This window comes from Vulpes vulpes, chromosome 5 (assembly GCF_048418805.1).
Source record: "Vulpes vulpes isolate BD-2025 chromosome 5, VulVul3, whole genome shotgun sequence".
NCBI lineage: Eukaryota > Metazoa > Chordata > Mammalia > Carnivora > Canidae > Vulpes > Vulpes vulpes.
In genome coordinates, this window is record NC_132784.1 from 11,806,121 (window position 1) to 11,823,591 (window position 17,471).

The 17,471-nt window shown below is 44.6% G+C and overlaps 1 long non-coding RNA gene across 2 annotated transcripts in view; it reads right to left on the minus strand.

Moving 5' to 3' along the window:
* The window catches only part of LOC140598973 (uncharacterized), a 74,229-nt gene that overhangs the window by 56,104 nt on the left and 654 nt on the right, over positions 1–17,471 (minus strand). The window contains exons 2-4 of one of the 2 annotated variants that reach the window (XR_012001494.1): positions 17,109–17,177; positions 3,882–4,032; positions 1,860–2,806 (exon numbers count right to left, since the gene is read on the minus strand). This is a non-coding gene — a long non-coding RNA (uncharacterized lncRNA). Of the gene's footprint in view, positions 1–1,859; positions 2,807–3,881; positions 4,033–17,108; positions 17,178–17,471 lie in introns of those variants that run through there. The other variant, XR_012001495.1, reaches the window with a different exon arrangement.

A 17,471-nucleotide genomic window follows, 5' to 3' on the forward strand; every position in this document is an offset into this window, starting at 1 on the left:
CGGTAACGCATCTGCCTTCAGGCTCAGGGCATGATCCTGGAGTCCTGGGATCAAGTCCCACATCAGGGTCCCCGCAGGAGGCCTGCTTCTCCCTCTGCCTATGTCTCTGCCTCTCTCACTCTCAGTGTGTCTCTCATGAATAAATAAATAAAATCTTAAAAAAAAAAAAAGACTTCATAGAACTCAGTTGATGATCCTCTTAAAAAGTTGGAAAATCTGGCAATATCACCACACTGTTCCATGGCACCAAGAGGCTAGAGCTGAGTAGTACCCACCCCCTTTAATGGGGCACATTCTCTCTAGTTTATAACTAGTTACAGTTCACTGATTACATTACCTACCAAATGGCATGCTTTTTGTGTACTGCTGTAAATTACTCTCCCTCTATTCCCTGCCTCTATAAAACACCATTGCTCTTTCAGACCAATCCCAGGTCTTCGAAGGAAGCAATCTAAGTAAACTTCTGGACACTACAGTAACATGCTACTGTAGTGTACATCAGTAGCATGTGCATCACCTGGGGGCTTGCTGTAAACATAGAGTCTCAAGTTCCACCCCTGACTTACTGAAATAAACTCTGCAATTTCAACAAGATCCCTGGATCATTTGTATGCATATTAAAGTTTAAGATGTGCTGCTATAGATTAATTATCTCATGAAGCTCTTTGCCCTTCATCTCACTCAGGAGTAGATACATTTTAAAATAGAAAGCTTTATAAAATTAATCAGTAAGATTTTAATGTGGATAAAGACTGAAAGAATTTCATGGATTTTAAGGAAAATATTTTCAGATGCACCACCTTTTAGATCTGGAAGATCTAAATCCTAAAATTAGACCTGGAAACCCTTTAATAATATATAGTCCAGCTCTTATTTTGTAGGTAAAAACTTGGAAGTTCAGAGAAGGGAATTATTTTGTCCACAGTCCAAAACTAGTGGTATAGTTAAGAGGAAAAGACAGAGGAAGCTTCCTCATAATGTTGCCAGAGGAAGACGAATGTTACAGTCTTTGGATTACTGATCTCATATTATGTTGCAGGATTTCCAAGCAGCTTGTTTTTACTTCTGGCCCTGCTTCACCTAGAGCAGTGGTTCTCAACCTGAGTGTGTGGAAGAATCACCTGGAGGGCATGGTGAACAGATTGCTAGACCTTGTGTGCATGACGTGGACACCTCAGCCCTCACATCGAATTCCTTCAGCCCCTTCCATAAACACCTCAGCTAGCTCAGGCCTAAGGGTATGCATCTGAGTGATACAGTCTTCCCTTGGGAGGATGATCTAGAAAAGAAAATCATGTAGGTCATGAATGAAGGCTTGGAGCCAATCAAGAGGGACTCTCAGGGTCCCAGCAGTCAGAATATGTTCAAGAAGGTAGAGGGTATGGTCTCCCCATAAGCACTACCCTTTGACTCTCCAAGATTCTTTACCTTATTGGGAGGTAGAGAGGACAGGCAGAAGGCCAGATCAGGGTCTCTAAGTTTTGTTACTCAAAATGTAGCCTGACCCAGTAACATTAGTCTCATTCTGGAGCTTATTAGAAATGCAGAATCTCGGTCCTCACCTCAGACCTCGTGAATCAGAATGAGCACTTTAACAAGATTCCCTGGGACTTCTGTGTGCACTTGAAGTCTAAGCAGCACTAGTCTAGGCTCAGGATCAGGGCAGGACCTTTTACCCTGAGTCTGAGGCAATATTAGTCCTCGTAGATGAGAATGATGCTTTAACTCATCTTTGGGTCCTGTGTAGGATCCATTATCTAGTTAGAAAGATATTAATATTTATTAAATTTAATTAGTATTTGCTAAATTTGACTGAGGTAACAGCAAAGCAATACAAGTTAGTTCCAATTTTATTTCAATTTAGTGTCCCAAATGATCATTTCACAAGAAACAGAGTCATTCCAGAACTACTTATGAATGTTAACACAACAGAAGGAAATTATTTGATAATTAACATTCTAGAACAAAATGAAGCATTTTTGAAGGGAAGAAGGAGAGAGAGAGAGTTCAGTTTCACTAGACTATTCCATGCACAGAATTGATCACTTCATTAGAGAGTAAATCTAGACAGAAAAGTTCTCAAGCTGGTGGCCTGCAGACCCAATGCAGACAGATAGTCTCACATTAAAACTGGTATGTTCCAACTTATTTTGAAAAAAAGTAATGATCTAAAAATACTGAATCCATAGTCACAAACATCCACATTGGCCGAAGCAGAGTGTGGCCTGTTAGCATAGTTGAGCACACTTTGTGCTCCCTGCTGTCTTTCACCATCTTCTCAAGGAACTCCATTTGTGATGCTACTCGCTCTTATGGATATTAATTTTGCATTTTCTGCTACAGAAAGCCCTCAAGTTTGGCTACTATAAAAGATAAAACATAGGAATCTCAGAACAGAAAATTTTCAACCAAAGCATGCATTCAATAAATACAGATGCCAGGTCTTTGGATTCGAGAAACAGATGTGGGTCAGACACAGAGCTTTTAAATTAGCAGGAAAAAACAGGTAAGTGCACAATCACCATAAATACTCAAACTGATCATGGCTGCGTGAGATGGCACAAAGAAATAATCACACCCTTAAAGGCATGATTGGTTCTGCTGTCTGTGGAAATTGTAGTCCAAACATTTTAGATCCTCCTCATCAGTGGGATGACCAGACACCTGTTTAAAATCCATATCTCTAAAAAAAAATAATAATAAAATAAAATAAAATCCATAGCTCTTGGTAAAGATGTTACCTTTCCCCTCCAGACATTTGCCAGGAGATATATCCAGCCTTCATCTGCCTTGTCAAGTGATGGGCCTAAGAATAAGAATCACAAAGGAAAACAAAGATACTTCCCCACATCAGAAAGAATATTATAATGGACGTCCTGCTGACATCACATTCTTTGGAAAGTGACGGAAACATAATCATTAAATTCTACTCTATTTAGAGGTGCTTAGGGTAAAGTTTTAAAATGCGTCATTCTACAGGGTCATACAGGAATACACACGCATACACACATCTGCATGTCTATATATGCACGTGTGTATTTATATAGATATATCTGTATGGTATGTATAAAGAGACCTCTCTCTCCCTCTCTTTCTTTCTCTCTCTCTCTAAAGAAATTGGCCAAGCCATGTTGGTTTCTTACGAGTAGATTAGAATATCTCAGTGTGTTCAGAAACACCATTAGGAAGGACCTGCCGCCTCACAGATATTCAAGAACACAGGGTAGGGTAGCCCATGGGACCAAGTGATCCATCACAGCTTCCCTGATGCTTTTTCCTTAGTTAGTTCTTCTATTTCCTTTCTGATATGAGTTTCAATTTAGAAGGAAAAGGTTAAATCTCCTAATCCCTCCCTATGCAGAACTAAAGGGATTGGACCCTCTGAACAGAAGGCCTATAACCTTCTTTGGGTTTATTGAACTGCATGATTACAACCAAGAAAAAAATAAATGTATGGGGTACTTGGGATATGAGTAGTTTGAATGGAAAGTAAGACATGAATGATTAATGGGATTAAGAAAGGAGTACCTACATTTATTTTAAGGTGCCCCTGGCAGCTCACGCGGGCTTTAAAAATCCTCAAGACTTTAAGGATGCACCACCTCTGTGGAAAGTAACACCAGCTTTTCCCGTATTAGTTCAACTCCAAAAGTCCCTAAGTAACTGACAACATGTCTGACTTTTAGGGTGGAAAATATACAAGTGCTGAATCTTTGTCTGGCATTTTAGATACACTGCAAAAAAAATATATTAGAGTCATAGGATACTCCAGAGCAGCAGCCGTCGTGGAAGTGGCAAAAACCCAAAATGCTATTCCAGCCTTGCTCATAACCAGCAAATGACCATGGGCAAGTTGCTTCCTCTCTACAGTCTTTTCTTACCTGTGTCTATAGTAAGAAGACTGGGTCAGTGGAAAATGAGGTTCCTCTTAGCTCCAACCTCCATCTGACTCTGCTTAATTCATGATATGGTAGACTGAAGAATGATCCTCAGAGAAATCCTGGTTCTAATCCCAGAACCTGGGAATGTCACCTTACATGGCAAAAAAAAAAGTCTATGAAGATATGATTGTGGATGCCGAGATGTGGAGATTATTCTGAATGAGTGGGCCCTAACTATAATCACAAGGGTCCTCATAAAGGGGAAACTAAAGGGAAATACTGCACAGAAGACTAAAGGCCATGTGGCCACAGAGCCAGAGATGGAAGGGACGTGGCCACATGCCAAGGAACATACCAGCAGCCACCAGAGGCTGGAAGACGAAAGGAAAAACTCTAACCCTGGAGCTTCCAGAGGAAACTAGCCCTGACGTCACCACTATTTGAGGGTATCTGTGCTGGCCACCCCTGGGACTCCCCACTCAATGGGATCCTGATCCTATAGTCACACATTTATTTATTGACTCACCCATTTATTCAGCCAACATTAAGTCCCTGTAGGCCAGGGTCTCTGCAAGCACTGAGGGTGTAAGAATGGACAAAACACATCCCTTCCCTCCTCAGTCTTGGGTGACAAATACAGACAATAGTACTGAGATAGTAGGAGAAGTGACAGAGATGTGATGAGGTAGAGAGAGAAAGGCCTTGCTATTGTTGGTCATCAAAGGGGTATTCTAGGAAGCAGGTGGAGGGTCCCTGGTGCCAAACAAGCAACAGAATGGGAGGTCAGGACATTTGCCCATAGCCATGGAAGAGCAACAAATCTGACCCCAGTCCAGAGACCTCCTCACTGAATCCAGCCTCCACCTACCTCCTATCCAAGGACAGAATTCAAGTTAGCCCACTGGCCAGTGCTTTCTCATAATCCTGCCTCTAGGTTTCAATTAGTGTTTCAAACTGAGGGCCATGACCCATTGGTAGGTTGTAAAATCAATTTAATAGTTCACAACCAGCAGTTTTAAAAGCACAGTGGAAATGAATAGAAAATAGTAGGGAGTGCCTGGGTGGCTAGTCGGTTAGCATCTGCCTTCAACTCAGGTCATGGTCTCAGGATCCTAGGATGGAGCTCTCTGTCGGGCTCCCTGCTCAGTGGGGAGTCTGCTTGTCCCTCTCCCTCTGCCCTTCCCCCTGCTCTTATATTCTTTCTCTCTCTCAAATAAATAAATAAAATCTTTTTTTTTAATTTTGAAAAGAAAATATTAAAGTGTGTTGTACATTGCCAGTAGAGATGCTATTTTGGAAAAGTTTAGTTTCAGAAAAGAATATACATACACACATACACACACACACACACACACACAAGATCATGAGACCAAATGTATTTGTTACTATGGGTCTTAGATGAAAAGTTTGAGAGCCACTGATTTAACTACTTCAAAATAAGCTACTTTAACCCTTTCTACATCCTGTTATGTAGATGGCATCACCCTGGCAGTCCAAAAGACAGAATAACAAATGGGACTGAGCACTTTTAGCTTTTAGAAAAGGTAAGATGAGCCCACCGGGCAAAACTCAGTACAAATACTGAACAAGTGCCTTGAATACTCAGGGTCCAGAAATTGTAGATATCCCCATGGAGAAGATGGTATTTGAGCTGGCCTTACACTTGGGCTGGTTTCTAACCAAGTGAGCCATGGGAAGAATATTGAGGAAGAGGGTACGGCATAGGTAAAGGCAGATAGGACAATATAGTGTCTTCAAGAGGCAGGAAGTAATTGGATTTGATGGAGCACATGATGAGTCAGGTTAGGTAGGGTTCCTGCAGAAATTAACACTGCAGAGATAGATTGGGACCTGCAGCTGGCCACTGACCCTCTTTGACCATTGGTCTGTTTTGTACCCAACGAAGTTAATGGTACTTGTGACCAACTCATCTCTCTGGTGGCAGAGAATATAAAGAGAGAAGACATGGGAAGATGCATTGAAGAATACGGCCCAATTCACCCACTTACTCAACAGATGTTCCTGCGTCTGGGTGGCCAGGACCCATCTGGGATATGCTGGTGGGTTAGCAGTGCCAGCCCAGTGCTGCATGCAGAAACACAAAGAGCTGATCACCCCTTGTGCCTCAGAAACTCAGAAAGTGTCACAAGGGCAGGATACTTGGTCTGAGTTTGGAGAGGTCAGTTGGAATTTACAAAGAAGGAGACAGGAACTCCAGGTGGAAGGAATGGCACCCATCAAAGTTATAGAAAGTATCTGATGTGTCCAAAGGGTCCATGTTATAAGTGTAGACCATGTTGCTCTGCACAAAGATGCCCGGCTGAAAGCAATGAAGAAATCTAAAATACAGTCAGTTTGGGGCGGACCAAGCTATCAGCCATGGCTTTTCCAATTCGCACAGAGGCGCCATCTGCTGGCCAAACTGTGTGCCTGCAGGGCTGGGTCAGCCCAGAAGGAGATGGTTTTTGTAACTTGCACCAAGGCTCTGCATGGGCTAAAGAGGCTTGCATAGGCAGGATTCATGGGGAAGGCAGATGAGCTCTGGAAGGCAAAGGAAATTCACTTGGGCGACACAGTGAATGTAGGCAGCTTCACCATCAATTCTCCTTGGTGTGGACTTTTGAACTCTTCTCCCCATCCCCAAACATGGCTCCCTACTAAGACTCCTAGCTCTAGCTCCAATACTTAACTTTCTCCCTTCTCAGACCACTCCTGACTATTCATTCTCTTTCAGTCACAGTGGGCACCTCCTCCAGACAGTCTTCTCAGGATCCTGTACCACAACTAATCACTGCCTTCAATTCAGTCCCTCTATCCCCACGCAGTCTGCACTCACGCATGTCTCCTGCGTGAAAGTAGCATGTGCATCTCCGTATTTCAATCATTTATATTCTCATGTCTGCCCAGCCCATCGATCTCATGGATATAGACCTTCAGGTCTCAGAGCACACTGTCTGCCCCTTTATAGTTGGACAGAACTGATGCAAAAGGACCATTTCTGACTCACCGATAAAGGAAATACATCTTTGAATGAGCAGTAGTAGGCCAGGTGCCAAGAGCTGGACATGGAAGAGCTCTTTTCCATATCTTCCAATGCATTCAGACATGCATTGAATGTCTATGTTTCTCCCACCCCACAGTTCATGTGTTAAAACCCTAATCCCCAAGGTGATGCTGTTTGGAGGTGGGGTCTTTGGGAGGTAATTAGGTCACAAGAGTGGAATCCTCATGAATGAGATTAGTGCCTCTAGAAGAAGAGACACAAGAGGGATGTATATGAGTACATGGCAAGAAGGCAGCCATATCTGCAAGAGGATTCTCACCAGGAACCCAACTGTCCAGCACCTTGGTCTAGGACTTTCCAGCCTCCAGAGCTGTGAGAAATAAGTATCTTTTGCTGAAGCTGTCAGTGTGTAGTAATTTATTACAGCAACCCGAGCTAAGGCAGCAGACAAAGCTGGACTTTCTCTACCACATGTTGCTGCCCTTCCCAGGAGAATGTCTAGGCAGAAAGACATGCTTGCTCTCTCTCTCTCTCTTTTTCTCATTCTCACAAACACACACACAGAAACACAAACACACCAACACGGAGCACTGGTCAACACCGCACAAAATCTGGGGGAAGCCTGGCACTGTTGTGGACACAAGAGCTACAAAAATGAATGTGATTAGATCTATTGTGGAGAGCAGATTAAGTAATCATGGTCCTGGCCCTACAGAGCTCACCTAGGAGGCCGCTAGCATCCTCCGCCAATCACCATGCAGAGCAGATTATAAATTAGATGATAAAACTATAAATAACGTAATGTGGGAAGATGGAGAAGAGTTGGGTTACTTTGTGCCACATGATTTAGAAGCTTGAATGGCATGGTAAGGACTAGGGCCTGAGCAGGGACATAATGGGATCAATCCATGTTGACTGATCTACCATTTCAGCTACACTGGAGAGCACGGACTGGAGCTGGAGGACCAGCTAGAAAGACGTCATAATTAAAAATAATAGTTCCTAATCCTGAGGCCTTCTTTGTGTCAGGCCCTATTCTAAGTGCTTTATGTATATAACACATTTGAACCCAGTGGTATACAACAAATGTTAAGGATTGAACTGTATCCATCAAAAAGTCATTATGTTGAAGTCTAAACTCCCAGAACCAGATTCTTTCTCATGGTCCTCGGATGGAACCAACCCCACTGGAACCATGATCTCAGACTTCTGGCCTCTAGAACTGAGAGATGATACACTTCTGTTGTTTAAGCCATCTGCTTCATGGTATTTTGTTCCCTAGCCAACAAATACAGTCTATTTGTTATCATCCCACTTTAAAGAAGAAGAAATGGAGACCCAGAGGTCAAAGAAACCCAAGGTCACACCAAACCAATAAGTGGGAAGGCAGGGAGCCTCCCTCCAAACCCCATACACTCAAATTCCACATGAACCTAGCAGTCAAAAGGTCACGAAGGCCAGGGCCAGGCCAGCAATAGTGAGAGGTGAAAGCGGACAAATCATACAAGAGCCATTTTCAAGAAAGAAATTTCAGTACCTGGTCCCTACTCAGATGTGGCAGGTGAGAAGCAAGCAGGTATTGAAAATGGCTCTTTAGTTACTAAGAGTGATTAAATCTAGATATTATTGTAGTTAAAGCATGATTTGGGTGATCATGTGTCTAATATGTCTTCCCAACAACTGAAAACCCCATGAGGTCAAAGGCAATATGTTTTTTCCCACAGTGGGTACCTGCATCCTGGGTAAATACTGGTAAAGATGAGTCATTACCACATGACTTTAGATCCCAGAACACAAAAGTAGAAGGGGTCAAAGGTACATATATGTCTTTCTTCTTGAAAGAACGACAGGCTGAGGGGATCAGCCATCTCTGCAGTATACCAAGGCTCTCTTCCCTTCACACCATTCCCCTGGCATGAAAATGTGGCTGTGTAAATCACTGAAAGGTTTCTGACTTTCTAGGAAACATGAACTAACCCAGGCAACTTATAAGCAAGAAATCTACCCATCAAATCTTCACCAGCTCCCTTGCAAGGTGGCAGTAAAAAGAATTTCCCCAGCAACAAATTCTTCATGTGGTAAATTTAGAAAACAGTACCAGGAGTGGCATGAGCCTGCGGCAACCAGACTGAAATGAAAACCCACACTCATGCCATTCTCAGCACATGCACGCAATGAGCAAAAAGGGGGGAGGACCTACCATTTAGCCAAGGACAGCACTAAGAGTGTCATACACTGGGGCAGGGTTTGGTTGGCCCTCAAACTTTATTCTTCCCTTCTTTCCTCAAATAATCAATGTTTGGTAGGTCACAGGAACACCTGGATACAGACCACATTTCCCAGGCTCCCTTGCAGCTGGATTTGGCCATATGACTTCGTTCTGGCCAATGGGATGTAAGTGGGAGTATGTGACCGTGATAGATAGTTCATGCCCTTTGTCAGTTGTTTTTCAGACCTTTCTCCAGTCTTCTGCTGGAACATGGATATGGACTCAATCACAATGGATCACGAGGATAAGGACAAACTTTGCAAACAGTGGGGGAGTGACCAAAAGAAAGTAGATCCCTGAGAACTGTACAGAGAGGAGCTCCAACTGCTATCTGCTTAAGCACTGATATTTGGGATCTCTGTTACTCATAGCAAACTCTAGCACTAACCGTCACATAGATATCAGCTTACTTTTCAAAGAAATGAAGTAGGACTCATATCCCAGTTTATGAATGAAGTAACTAAGGCTACCAGAGTATGAGAGTAACTCCCCCGAAATCATGTTGCTTAGAACGTATGAATTCAGGTCTGTCTGGGTCCAAAGTCTTTGTCCTCTCTCCTATATTAATGCTGCCTCCACACCTGAGAATCCCTAGGACAGGGTGAGCATTGCGAATGCATACAGTTGTGTTGCTTTGGGCAATTTCCCAATGTGGTTCACACTTCAGATCAATAAGGCCTCAGGTTGGCTCCCTACAAAGGTCAGGTGCCTTAGCTTTAATCCAGGCAGCCAGGAGCCTCACAGATGTATGCTTGTGGTAACAAAGGGAAACTGGGCTTGGAGAGCATGGGTGCATCTGTAAGAGCCAGCAAAGTAGACTCAGGGCGCCTCTTTCTACTCCCATCAGCTGCCCCCTACTAAGCTCCCATCAGCTTAGAAAGAGTGCTGCCCCTGTGCCTGAATATGCATTGACCAGGCATGACCATACGTCATATTCACCCTACTTTGTAAATGCTGCATTACTCGGGTGTTTTCAAGGGACACACTGACTGAGTAGTCCCCTATCAGGGGGGATGGAAAGGAGCAGAGGCTCTGGCCAGAAGGCAGGGCTGGATCAGAGCTGGGGCCACAGGAAGTATAATACAAGGGGTTTCTAGATACAAACCCTATGAAATTTGGGACTCTTTAAAAATAACATATGAAATCCAGTGCTGAAATCTGGTGGGTTCAAGGGAAGAAAACCCTTCAAAGGCATGCATAGAGGGTACCTTAAACACAGCTACCCTTTAGACAGCCCAGGCCTATGAAGACATCAGGAATTCTTTAAGGGCGAAGAAAGGTTGTTTATTTGTTTGTTGGACTGGATGTTTATTTATGTTTTGGGCTGGTCAGTTTGTGGAATTTTTTTTCTTATCTCTAGTACCAAATGGAGTCATCGCACTAACTAGTGAGTTAGAAATGTAAACATTTTCAAGGCCCAGACCTTGTTTCTGGGGAAATAGGCATAGACCCTAGAGCAACCACTCTTCTCTTCTTGCATCCTTGACAGGCATTGCTAATCAATCATCGTATGCTTTCCCGAAGGCTCCCAGTGGAGCCTCAGATCTTTCAGTACAGCTCTGGCTGCCACTGCCAATCATGTGGAGTCCCATTCTCAGTGAAATACCTTCTCCACCCCTGCTGTTTGAGAGATTGTGAGTCTCTCTCAGTCCTGTTTCCAACACTGAACACGAGACCTTGCATGAAGTAGGCCCTGGGGACATATTTAAGGAGGCAAGGAAGAGAGGGAGGGGACAGAAGGAGCCATTTTAAGAGCCAGGGGATTCAGCTGACTGTGACAGAGGTTGGATGTCATCCTTGACCAGACTCAGAACCCAAGCCCCTTTTGTATGCATCCTATTATACCTGGCCTCACAATACAGCCAACCAGCAACTAGTGAGCTCCTTGTATGCTGTGGCGTTTTATGCAGATGTGCTATTTGTTCAGGAGCCAAAGACTGGGTTCCTGACCCAGTACAACTGTTCTCCTGCTGAGTGATCAGAAGCAAGAATTGCCAGCCTCCACCCTCTGACCTGCTTCCTTTGTGCAGCATGAGAGCCTTGGGCCAAAAGACTGTTGTTAATCCTTCTCTCTCCAAATCCATAGGGATCCACTGCTCTTGTCCTTCCAGTGAGCCCTTCTGCCCTGACACTCACATTCCTGTTGCAATAGCATCTCTCCTGAGAAGGCTTTCTTGGGTATCCTAGCCCACAGAGGGCACCTTCTGCAGAGCCCCTCAAAACTGATGGCCTCATCCCATGGAAGGGTCTGAAACCACATTTAGCTTCTGTTGTTGGCCATCCCTCTCCTGTGGGTATGTACTCTTTCTCCAACTAATTAGGATTTTTTTTTTTAAGTTTTATTTATTTACTTAAGTGACCTCTACTCCCCACATGGGGCTCAAACCCACAGTCCTGAGATCAAGAGTCACCTCATGCTCCTCTGACTGAGCCAGCCAGGCACCCCAAGCTAGGAAATTTCTTGAGAGTGGACAATGTGTTTCGTATTTCTTCTGTATCTCTCGAAAGAAATTAAAACAAAGTTAAGGATAATATGGTGATGATGATGATGATGACTGCTACTCTTTTTGAGCATTTCACACACATATGTTCATCTCCTGATAGCCACCCTGAGAAGTATTACCTTTCTCCCTTTGCAGTGTGGAAGTGGAGGCATAAAGAAGTTGTGGCACTTGCCCAAGGTAGGGAAGAGTTTGGCATCTGGGTGTCTCTGGCTCAGAACCCATGTGTTTAAGGATGCTACTATATGCCAAAGATTGGCAAGATGCTGAGCATTCCATCCTTGCTGAACATACCACATCCACACACAAGGTCATTCAAACACCTTCAGTCTGTGACACACATTTATACTTCTGTCTGGTTCATCTCTGTAGTCCCAATGCCTGAGGTCATATTCTGCACACAAACGTCTGAATGGAGTTTCTCTAAAAGAGAGGTCACATCCTCACCCAAGTCTTTCCAGCCACACACTGCTCCAATACCATTCACTCATCCACGGCCGCTGCTGCCCACTCCCAAGCACATTACACGCCCATAAGGCTATTAGAACAAGCTAAGGAAGACCCCTCACTTTAAATTACCTACTTGAATGGTATTTATCTAGCACCCTCTCTGAACACAGCCCTGTGTAAGTAATTCATCTTTCACATTCTCTTTTAGCACATTTCAGGACTTCTTAATAAACTCTGGGCAGGTAACTCATTTACATATCTGATGGCACAAAATGCACATTTACACGGCAGCTTCTAGAGATACTTGCCAAAAAAATTCTTCAATTACTCTCTGCTAAGTCATTCCACTTTTCAGCGGAACCAGAGACTCAAGACGAAAATTCTTCCCCTTCTATCACCAATCCTGCTAGCCCATGCTATCTCAGTCCCCAGATTGTCAAGTCTTTCAACGCAGTGTGAATACCAATCGCCCTGGAACCGTGTTAAAATGTGGACCCTGACTCAGTTGGTCTAGAGATAAAGAATCTGTATTTGTCACAAGTTCCCAGGTGGTGCAGATGGTGGAGAAGCAATCCTCTGACCTCCCTGCTTCAGCACAACGCCTCTTCTACTCCCAGCATACCTTCATATTCCCAGTACTCTAACACACTAAATAAACTGGTCCCGTTACTCCCCCTCTTGCAGCTCTTGGGATCCTATCCATATTTCCTGGCTTGACTCTGTTCTCTGTGATGGGTGATCAGTGATCATCTTGGAGCTCAGCCTGTCTCTCTGCCTCCACTCCCTTCTATACTCCCATCATCCTGCTTATTCTCCCCCCATATGGGAAGCACGTCTTCCTCCTCGGTGAAATTCTTCAGTCAGGTTAGTTATCTCTGTTGCTCCAGAGCCTCCCCTGACATCCTTTTTCTCCCTCTAGCACTCCTCAAGCCTGATGAAAAGCCCTTCTCTCTGCCTCTCTCTGTCTACTGATCTAGGCTGGTCTCCCCACCAGACACAGAATTCTTTGGGGGCAGGAACGAGCCATATCTTGCTCCTCTCCATATCCTGTGACTCAGCAAATATTTATGGAATGAACAGAGAAGAACCTCTTCAAAGTATTCTTGGACCCAATGAAGTACGACAATTAATAGAATTTCTAGAAGGAGTAATAGCTACTTGGTTTTTAATAACAGAAATCATCATTACTACATGTATAAACTAACTTTTTAAGGCTAAGTAGCTGTGTGCTTTTATTAATACATTTCATTCTGTTGTTTGCTTTACAAAGTGCAGGTAAAAATCCTAAATTTGAGTGGCATTTAGCAATTTCTCTTAAGGGTGGAGTGAGCAAATTAAATGTGCTTAGTCCATAACTTGCGTGGGGGATAATGCCCCTTGAAGTGGCTGCAGTACTATTTTAATTCAGACTTGTAGCCATTATTTCGTGAAGAATGGTTTCCTGAGAGATTACAATGAAAATCACCAGGAATATTTGACATGATAGATAGGTGACAAATAGGTAGATAAGTAGATAGATAGGTAGATCGATAGCCTTCACACATTAAGAATAAAAATACCAACCACTAATAGTAATAGCTATGGTATATTAGGCCATTACTCTATATAGGCATAGAGCTCACTCTTTACATCTGTGTTTTCATGTCATCTCCACACTAACCCTGAGAGATGCTCTCTATCGTCCCAATGGGACATCAGAAGCTCAGAGGGGCTGAGTGATTGATTTATCAACAGGCACGTTGAGGCCTCTTTCCCTGCTCATAACCATGAAGCAAAACTGCCTCTATCACATGTTTACATTGGTCCTATGTGGTTCAAAGACAAGTGTGTCAAGTGGTCATATGGCATGGGACACAGAAAAAGTGGAGCAGAGCCTCCATTCTCTGCAAGTTGCGAGTTTAAATCCAATGTACACCCAACCTACCCATGTTGGTAGGAGAGATACAAAGCCAATTTATCCTGGATAGAAGCCCACTTGTAGTAGGGAGTAGGAGAAAAATCAATCAAAATGAAAACTGAATAATTCCAGCATAGAACCCAAACAGCTCCCTGGAGTTAAGTCACCCAACTTTGCACAGAAGCTGGCAAATGACACAGCTAGAAGGACTGGGGGGAAAGTGGTAAGCGTCTGGGGAGAGACCAGTAAGGGCCAGCTCTTGTCCCACACCTTCACACATCAGTTCATTCATTCTTCCAGGCATCTCTGTGAGGCACTTCCAGCGGTAAGGCTCAGAAAGACTGAGGAACTGCTGCCCAAGGGTCAGGGCAGCCTTCTGAACTCAGGTCTCCATGGTGTTTCCCACAAACATGTGTGGAGTATGCTCTCCACACCCCCCCCCCATCCCCCAGTTCCTACAATGCGGTCATTCCTAACAGATTTTTTTTTTAAGTTATCCCAAAACTCACTTGATAGTGACTCTGTCTGAGGTTGCAGCAAACCCCAACTCAGCACAGGAGAAACTTGAAATTTCAGGAAATCAGGGAAAAATTAGTAACTTGAGAGCACTGAGACTTATTGAAGGGGAAGACATTAAGAAAAAACCATCTCACTTTATTATTGGAAACCTGAAGGCATGAAAATATGACCTTTTTCTGCTTCCTCTGCTTTTAAAAAGTGACAAAAGTGTTTCATATTCCTGCAAGCTATATTAGCAGAAGTGCCTCCAAATGTGTGCTGCCTCCAGGGAGCTCAAAGTTTTAATCTCTTTTTTTGTTCTTTGGCAAGAAGAAAAGAGATGCTTTTCCAGTAGAAGAGTGTCCATGTGGTTTTGATGCGGGCCGGGATCTAGCCAAACAAAGTTGTAACCCAGCCAGTTCCTTGAACCGCATCTGCCGTCCAACTCAGAGATGCCCCTTCCCACCTTACTGCTAGGTCTTTCCAAGACATCTGGCAGATACTAAAGAGAACCCTCAGCTGAGAGACCCCAGAGTGCGAGTCCCATCCCTAGGGAGACGAGATCAGAGTGCTGGAAAGTATCCTCCTCCAACTCTTACTTCTCTGAGCCTTCATTTCCATATCTGTGAAATGGGGAGATTTCTACCTATCTCATGGAGCTTTGTGGGGAGCAAAAAAACACTGCACTAGTTTTAACTAGGATTGACTAACATTAACTAGGCACTTAATAAAAGAAGCTATACACATGAGTGCCATTCTCTATAGTCATATTAAAGGAAGGTCACCCAATGAGGGCCAACTTCAGGGTACTACTTCCTTCCACTGCCATGAAGGTGGCAGCCACTGTCAAGGGACTCCATGTCTACAGGGATTGACACAGCTTTGTCACCCTGGGAAGGAGCTACCATGCCCCACTGCATCTCTGCGGGAAAGAGTGACGTGATCACGGAGCAGGCGAATGGTAGAGACTTATTCAACAAGAGAAGCCTGAGCCACTTCAACTGGCAATGTCAGACCAGTGCCCAGGCAGCCTACACCGCACCCTCGACTCCTTCTACAGCAGAACTCACATGCTGTGCAGTGGGCCCTTGCACTAGAGCCAAGCAAGGTCTGGAAACCTAGCCTACACTCCATTCAGCAGGCCAGTCCCCTGGCTGGAGGAAGGAAGCACTTCTTTTGAACTTGTATAAAGGTAGGTAGGAGCTAGTGATAGCTATGTGCATAAGTGTTCATAAGACTGACCATCTTGGGGTGTCTGGGTGGCTCAGTGGTGGAGGGTCTGATCATTGGTCATGATCCCAGGGTCCTGGGATTGAGTCCCACATCAGGCTCCTCACAGGGAGCCTGCTTCTCCCTCTGCCTATGTCTCTGCCTCTCTCTCTCTGAGTCTCTCATGAATAAATAAATAAAACTTAAAAAAAAAAAAGACTGACCATTTTGGATTGTAAAAAAGAGCCTTCCCTTCCTTCCTTCCTTTCTTCCTTCCTTCCTCTCTCTCTCCCTTCCTTCCTCCACCAATCCTCTTCAAGTCTTCTCTATATTCTAGCTCACTAAGCCACAATCCTGCCTCAAGGGGTTGGGGGTTCTGATGAGGGCACACGCATAGTCGACCCTGATAGGAGAGATGCTGCTGAAAAAAGAGAGGCACCTGCCCAAAGAGGTAAGAAACTGGTCTCAGACCCCACGACTCACTGTCACTGGGCAGAGCCCAAATGAGAACACTGCATAAGAAGGATAAGGACAAAAAAAAAAAAAAAAAAAAAAAAGAAGAAGAAGGAGGAGGATAAGGACAAGCAGCTAAATGAAGCAGGGACATTAGAAAGGGGGAGGAAGAAGGAAGAAGAGATGAGAGGAGGGAGGAAACTAAAGGAACAACAGAAAAGGATGAGATGGAAGTAAAGGAATGAAGAGGGGCCCAGCTGGGATGAAGCTGGCAACTGTGTTGTGTTGTGTGTGTGTACATACCAGACGGAGAAACGAGGGGTAGATGCACTCTGCAAGACACTGAGAGGTCACTTTACAGACTGTCAGACCACTGAATCCTGTTGTCAATGTTGTGAGGTGATTTTTATTACTCCCATACAGATTGGGAACTTGGAACCCAGGAAGATGAAACCCAATAAGCCCCAGGTGATACATAATGGAACGCATGGTGGCTGCAGAGCCCTACGGGAGAGCTAGAGCTGTCCTTTACTGCTGGTGACTCAGCCCTCCAACGTCCAATGTTTTGTCCCTGCAGCAGGCTACTGGCTCAAGGCAGTAACCTGGCGACCGCAAGTCTTGCCTTCAACAACACTGCTGGGGCTCAAGTGCCACAAGTGGGTGAGGCTAAGACCCTTGGCAAGGAGTCAAGCTGCCACTGGCACAGTGTCCAGAAAGCATCTGGGGAGCTGTCTGTCCCTCTCAGCCCACGTACACTGGGCCACCTAGTTATGTTAATTAAGCCAATCCAATCATAGAAATGAATGGACTCAGGTGATGGGCACAGCACTGAGCCTCAAGTTCCTGGTGAAAATCCAATGAAGGCAGAGCTGGACTTGCCATACACCAGAAGGATCATTAGAAGCAGGAGTAAGGGCCAAGGGGAAGCTGAGACAGAAAACCATACCTGAACATCCATTAAATGAGCCTCCTTCTTAAGCAATACCTCTTGTGCCAGGCAGGGCCCAGGAAGAATCTGGAAGAGAATTAAATAGAAGCTGGGCATCCACCTCTTCCCTCTTTTACCATTTTCCTGAGATTTTGGTTGAGAACCAAGTGGCAGGCGTAGGAGATGGGGACACAGGCCATCTCCAGAGCTGGGCTGGCGGCACCGAGCCCCAGGGTCAAGTCTGGGCTGGAGCCATCTGGCCTTTGGCATTGCGCTCGCTGAGCCTTAATAGGGTGACGTGCTAGACCCGGACCAAAGCCAACTCGCAGGGTGGGCTTCCCTTCAGAAGCCCAAGGAGTTAACGGATCTACAGCAACCTGA